General features: G+C 32.3%; 1 long non-coding RNA gene across 1 annotated transcript; it reads left to right on the forward strand.

Moving 5' to 3' along the window:
* The first annotated feature begins 6,021 nt into the window (after positions 1-6,021).
* On the forward strand, positions 6,022-7,432 carry LOC146957947 (uncharacterized). The gene is made up of 2 exons (XR_015020174.1): positions 6,022-6,516; positions 6,697-7,432. It is a non-coding gene; the product is annotated as an uncharacterized LOC146957947 (long non-coding RNA).

Genomic DNA, 7,432 nt, shown 5'->3' on the forward strand with positions numbered 1-7,432 from the left:
TAAACTTGAAAAGGCCATCCACAACGCAAGGGATAATAGATGTTTCCATTTACTTTTGACAAGTGGCTGCCACACATTTTCCTCTAATTGACTTGTAAAGTTAATTAATTAAATTGGATTATGTTAACTAGTGCTTCGGAACACTAGTTAAAAAAGTTAAAAATAGAAATTTTTCATTAAAAACAACAATTTTTTGATTTTTATAAAGTGGAACATTTTACTATAGTCCTTAAGTTTTTTTGACTTTAAGTTTCACTATAGTCCTTAAGTTTATTTCGTTTAATTTAGTCATTTAAATAATAAATGTAATACACTGTGGTCTTTTAAACCGTTTTCGTTTTATTTTAGTTTTTAAGTTATGAATGTTGGATAATTTGGTGTCATTATATATGTGAAGACACTTTGTTTCTTGATAATAATATCTGAAGTGTTTTAGATTTGTAACTTAAAAGATTAAATTATTTAGGTCAAATATTTTCTGCGGTCGTTTAAGTTTGATTTCAATGAAAATTCTCATAAATATGCCTTATCAATAGTTCATGAACAAATTAATCGAGTTTGTTGTTTTTTTTCGAGTTTGTTGTTGTTTTGAAAAGAAAGTTATTGTATAAAAATTCTTAGAGCCTTTGGTTCAACATTATTATGTGCCGGTATCGGAGCGAAGTAGGGGTGAGAATAGGCCAGACCATCCGTCAGGGATGTATGATCCGGCTTACTTAAAACTCGGTTCGACCCATCTCGTTTATTAAATAGTTTAGACTCAAGCTTTTTAAAAAAATTATTAAGCTAAATAGGTCAGGCTAATGCTAATAGAAAACTCTACTAGGCCTATCATGCCGGTCCATATGTGTGTAATTATATATACTACATTATATAATACACACATATTAGCCTATACAAAATAGATGTGCTTGCTCTAAAAAAATTTTATGGATATATATATATATATATATATATATATATATATATATATATATATATATATATATATATATACGAGTCAGGATCCGTTGACACCAGGTGTCAACGGATTCGTTGACACCAAATCTCAACCATCGATTTTTTAAAATCAAAGGCTTATAATTTGCTTACTACATCACTCACATCCGTTTTCATTGCGCGAGCATACTTGATTTTGATCACATACTCTTGTTTTTATTCATTAAAGCTTAATTTGATCGGATCTTCAGGCCATTAGTTCGTTGAAACTTTGTTATTCTCAGCCACATCCACTCTTCAATATTCTTTCTATGCTAATTCTTCAAATGACAGAAGATTCCTCTTAGACTAATTCCCCAAATTTTTTATTAAATTTATGAACTGCTTGTTTGCGGTGCAATTATATGATCTTCGATTGATTGAATTTATGAAATCAATAACATGGATGAAATTTTTCATATATCAATTTCTATTGGAAGAAAGGTAGTGAATCAAACGTCAACAAAAAAGACTAAGTGAATTATAGAAGATTTTGATTGGACCATGAGAATTTGATTGTTGGAATTTACCAAATCATGTAAAACAATTTTCCGGAAAGGCCTAATTGAATTTAGTTGAATGCTTCCAATCCTCTATCATAAACAACTCAATTGGTTTAATTATGCTACCTGGATCCGTTGATGGGGAAGCAACGGGAGAGAGCAATAAACAGCCAATGGAAAGGTTTCGGAAAAAAGAAGTACTAAGGTGTGAAAATTAAAGTTGGTGTCACCATGCACTTTCATATGAGTAATTGACAGCCTCTAGATTAAACCAAATCAATGGATGAGATTTGGTGTTAACGAATCCGTTGACACCTGGTGTTAACGGATCCGGACTATATATATATATATATATATATATATATATATATATATATATAAAGTGAAGGAAAAATGAATGCACGTGCTTTACCAAATTTTATTGATCTATTAGCCTTTTAAATAGGTCAAATATTATATTTAAAATTGTTTCTACTAATTAGACTTTTAAATAGACTAATAGGCCAGACCGGGTTTTTAAAAAGGCCAGGTCAGACTTAAAATAAAGTCTTTGACATGTTAATAGGTCAGACTTAGGCTTTAGTTTTTTCAACTAGACCTGATTTGTTTAAGCAATGCTCGGCTCGGTCCAACCTATTCCCATCCCTAAAGCGAAGGGAAGTACTTATCAAATTTTGTGAACGGAGTCTCTATTAATAAAATTACTACTATAGTGAAATACAGATGAATTTATTTTTAAAAGTCCTTTCAACATTAGTGCACAAGGGTGTAAAAGATAGGTTAAATTAAACATTTTGTCAAAACCAATATATCTCCTCCGGAATCCGGATGCAACTATTGCAAGTAATAGGTTGTAGCCACTGATTCTATACAAGGTATTTTTCCACATAAATTTTTCTATGTACCACTATTAAAAATCAAACCTCAAACAACGATTATTCAGATACTCAAATATCTATCTATCACTCATGTCATATGCATAAGTGAACATGTGTAAGTGAAATCGATCATTTTAATTTTAATTGGAATACAGCTACAAATAATCCCATTACTTTGTCCCCCTCAAGGTATCCTCTCCCTATTTCTTTAGGGAAAGAGGGTTATCTTTTTCCTAATAAGGTCAGTCACTAGACACTGTTTTCTTTTCTTTCTGCAATGTTACTATTAACTTGCTTCGGCATGGAACCCCCCTTTTAGGCTTTTCATTTCATTTAAATTATATGATTTTTTTTTGCTATAGGTCATGGAAGCTTAGAAAGAAAGGGTACTTTGTTTTCTAGGACACTTTTGTGGTCACACGCATGTCTGCTTCGGTCCCATTCTTCTTAGCTTTTCATTTTATCTAATTTTATATACGATACACCTTTTGTGTGTATGATAATTTTTCAATTGTTTTCTATATAGTTTTAGAATTTAATTTTGGAAAAACCCTATTCAAACATTTGATGATATACAGGTGCACCACTACTACCAATGCTATAAAACCACGACACGTCTCATTTAGTGGAGTTTATGATGACATCAATCCCACCATGTCATGACGTCTTTTCTTTCAATCTTAGTGCCTATGGTTTTGTTACTTATTTTTCTCGTTTTAAGTTTCATTTCATGCATTTTTGTATTTCTTTCTTCTCGCAAAAAGTAGCAAGTTAATTTGCAATATTTACAATCGTACAACTAATAAAAAAGACTCATTATTTTCCCATGATATTGATTTTTCGCGCGGTTTATACAATTTTGATTGTATTATCCGAGCGACATAAAAACACTCATAAATATCTCCAAAACACGTTAAAATATTTCAGATTTTAGAATCCTGCCATAAAAAAAATCTATCATTTGTTCGGTCGATATATATATTTTGAGTTATTATATTGATCAATAATGCTTATATTTACCTTCAATAAGTTCAGTGAACACAATAAACAAAAACATTTTTGAATTTAATTTGCGATATACTCCCCCTGGTTTTATTTACAAGAAACAATTGACTTTTTAGATTTATTGAATAATTGATGTATTTAGTTTATATTCTAGACCGAATGCATAAATTATTCAATGAATTTAAAAAATAAATTGTTTCCTTTAAATAGGACCGGATGAAGTATATATTAACATGTAACTACTTGTACGCGACTCATAGGTTTTTTTTTTTGATAGAAACGACTTGTAGGTTGTACTAGCATATATTGTTTCTTTTCACCAAAAAATAAATGGTTTCTTTAATTAATCAACAAAAAGCGTATCGTATACTATAGGAAAATTATCTAGAGAAAGTCTATCATGGTCACAAATATAAATGTACAGTGTTTAGCCACACACACATAAAAATATTTTTTTTAATAATAAAAAAGAACTTGATAATAAAATGATTTAGTCTTTTGAGAAAAAGGTTTTTGATGTGTGTGTGACCAAATACTATGCATTTATATTTGTGTCCATGCAAGAATGCCTCAATTATCTAATGGGATATTTTTGGTGGTGGAATTTTCTAATGGGATTAGAATTGGGGTAATAGTCACTTTGGTCCTTGAATGTGTAGCAAATAGTCACAACAGTCCTTCAATGTATCAAAATTTCAAAATAGTCCCTGATTGTCCACTTTGTTAGTCAAAATAGTCCCTAATGCTTAAATAACCCCTTAATACTCACAATAACTCTTTTGATATAAAAATGACAATAAGTAAGTACGTATAAGGACTAATATGACAATAAGTAAGTCTATTGAAGGACTAATATGACAATATTAACGAAATATTTTAATACCAAGGACTATTTTGACTAACAAAGTGCACAATCAAGGACTATTTTACTATTTCGATACATTGAGGGACTATTATGACTACTCGTCACTCATTCAAGGACCAAAATGACTATTTCCCCGATTAGAATTACTAGCTAGTAATAGTATCATAATACTGGTATTGGTACTCGAGAACACTGATTTCAAGTTTCAGTCAGTAGTGTGTATCTTTCTGAGAGGCAGTATTGGATAATACTCAGTATACTACAATATAGTAGTATTATCTATATAGGTTACTTTAACTTCTCGTTAATGTAAATATTACTATCCGACCAATAGAAAATAATGATGAGGTTTGTTCGATATATATAGACAATCCAGAAAATATAGCCAGTGATGAAAGAAAAGTACTACTAGTTTGTAATATTTTTATAAATGTTCAAAGCGGTCTTTAAAAAAATACGAGGGCATATTTCATCTTTGCAAATTGAAAATTATCAATTTCCGTTTCAATCAAAAACTAATTTCTCCTCCAAGTTTGATTGATCGTTGTATTCATTTCGGTGCATTTGTCGGGTTTTCAAAATCGAGAAACTATTTATATGTAGTTTGTTTGTGTTTGAGTGATTTGAAAAGAGATCAATAATCATCGTTGTTAAGCAAAGATATGAGTTAATTGCTTAATTGTTTGATAAAGTTAAACTATTATCTCTTATCTCCTCCAAATCCCTCATTTGGGAGGATGAAAAAAACGATGTTGAAGGAAATTTGGATTCATTCCCAAGTTCACTCTTTCCTTCCTCCAAAAAAATAACAAAACAATATAACGTAAAACATTCATCTCCCCTCTCATCCACTTATCTCCAACCAAAAAACCCCTTAAGGAAAAGTTACTCCTTGATGTTTTTTCCCCGACAAATTATACTAAAATATATCCGATAATCATTTATTTAATCAACATTTAATATTTATGCGAAGAGAGTGGAGTAACACCAATTCTCTTTTTCACCACTAAAAAAAAAACACCAATTCTTTTTGTCAAGTAGTTTAACGACTAAACATTCATCTTTAAGGTGAATAAGTGGGGCGTCTGAGGTTTGAATCTCGACCCCTATATATTATGCAATGTGCCTTATCAACTGAGTTAAGTTCACAGAGACAACACATATTTAATTATGGGACAAAATAAAAGTTTGTTAAAGTTACAACATTTTATTTTGTGGGGGCAATTGCACCATTTCCTTCAACCTAGATTCGTCCCTATCTATGAAGTTTGGATACTCCAAAACAGCGGTGGAGCCAGGATTATTATAAAGTCTGGGCAAAAAAAAATTTGCAACACATTCAGAGGGCTTGCATAAGAAATTGCAAGCAAATAATCAAAAAATCTAGAGAAATTGCACAATTTATAGGGGTTTATATAAGAAATTCAGAGGAATTTGCATAAGAAATTGCAAAAATTTTGGGCCAGAGCCCGGGCAACTGCTCAGACTCGCCAGACCTTGAAACCGCCCTTGCTCCAAAGATGCTCGCATATGTGTATCCATGAAGCATGGAAATTAATTTATTTTTTTTAAAAGAATAGTTTATCGAATACATATAGAATACTAAACATATACATTCATATACTTATAAAAAAATTCACGAATAAATGTCCTAGCTGGAGGTAAAAAAAGATAAGACAATGTTGCAAGAATTTAATAGAGATGTAGATGATTTCATTCAAGGTGTGAATTAATAAAGTTGTTCCTAGATGAATCAAACTTAAAGTGTATGTTTTTTGTATGATGGTAGTGAGCAGGGGCGGTGCCACATAGAGCTGAGGGGATGCAGCTGCCAACCCTCAAAATTTATTTTTTTCACATATACCCCTATGCTTTTTGCATCTTGAACCTCCTCATATTTTTTTTTGCACCAGCTGCCAAAGACCCAAACTCTCACTTCACTCATTTACACATTTCAACTTCTCTCTAAACTCCTCTCAACAAAAAAAAACTTCTCTCTAAACTATCCTCTCTTCACTTAGAAAACCCTTCTTCCTCCACTACCACCACTCTCATCAACTTCGGTGGCCGAACCACCACCAAACTCCGTCGCGCCACCACCTTTCCCATTCCATCTTCACTTTCGCGACCTACATCTACAGACTACAGTCACGTTTGTGTTCTCTTTCTCCATCTCAAAAACCTGTTGCAGCAAATCACCACGGGCTCCACCCTATTTTGCCGTCCTCCGCCATCGTGCAACCACAAAGGGACATTCAGAAACCTTCGAAGACACTGAATTACCAAGGTAATCAATTAAAAATCTTTGGTTTAGGGTTTTGAAATTTGGGATTTTTTGACATAGCTTCAATTGTGATAAATTGGTTGATTGAATGTGCAATTGAGGGTCCTAATGATATGTTTGTGTTGTTAAATTGATTGGAGAATTGGTTTTGGAATACTATCTGATGTCTGGTTGTGTTGAAAGTGAAGCAAAAATGGAACGTAAACTGAAGGCAGAAGCTGCAGATGCAGCGGGTGCATGGAGGAAGAGACTCGTTGTTGAAGGTGGTGTGGCTATGGCAAGTGAAATGGATGCAAGAGGTTTGATTCTTTTTCTTGCGTGCTTTGGGATTCATGGTGTTCTTAGGAATGAGGATATTGCGAACTTGGTTCGTTTGAGCAAACCTGGAGAAATCTCGCACCTTCTTCGCGTTTCTGGGAGCCTTTCTAGCAGGGTTTCAGGTATGTATTGTATACATGCCTTTGGGAATTTAGGATATATAATAGTCATGGTTATGCTTGATCGTTTTACTTTACACTTTTACTGTACAATTTGAAATTTGTGATTGTGATCAGTGAAATAAGCTAGGGCATTTCATTCAAGTAAAAGTCAGAACACTGAAAACAAACTCTTTCGTGTTGAGACTTGAATGAAAACTCTTATGTAAGATGGAATCCATCCTGTTGGTTTGTTTTTCATATTTTATGAAACAAGACTCTCTGTTACCAGCCTACTAACATCAGGTTCGAAATAAGTATGAGGGGACTTTCATGACACATAATTATTCAATTTTAATCATGGTTTATGCCATCAATAGCGTGATACAGTGTTCCCCCTTCCTCAAAGAATGGATGGAGTTTTTTGAGTACATTGTAAATTGAATACAATGTAATTTTTTGGATATATATATTATTATATTATTATAAATTAAAGTTTAAAA

The sequence above is a fragment of the Medicago sativa genome, chromosome 1 (assembly GCF_051527215.1).
Source record: "Medicago sativa cultivar Bolivia chromosome 1, Bolivia_mono, whole genome shotgun sequence".
NCBI classification, from domain to species: Eukaryota; Viridiplantae; Streptophyta; class Magnoliopsida; order Fabales; family Fabaceae; genus Medicago; species Medicago sativa.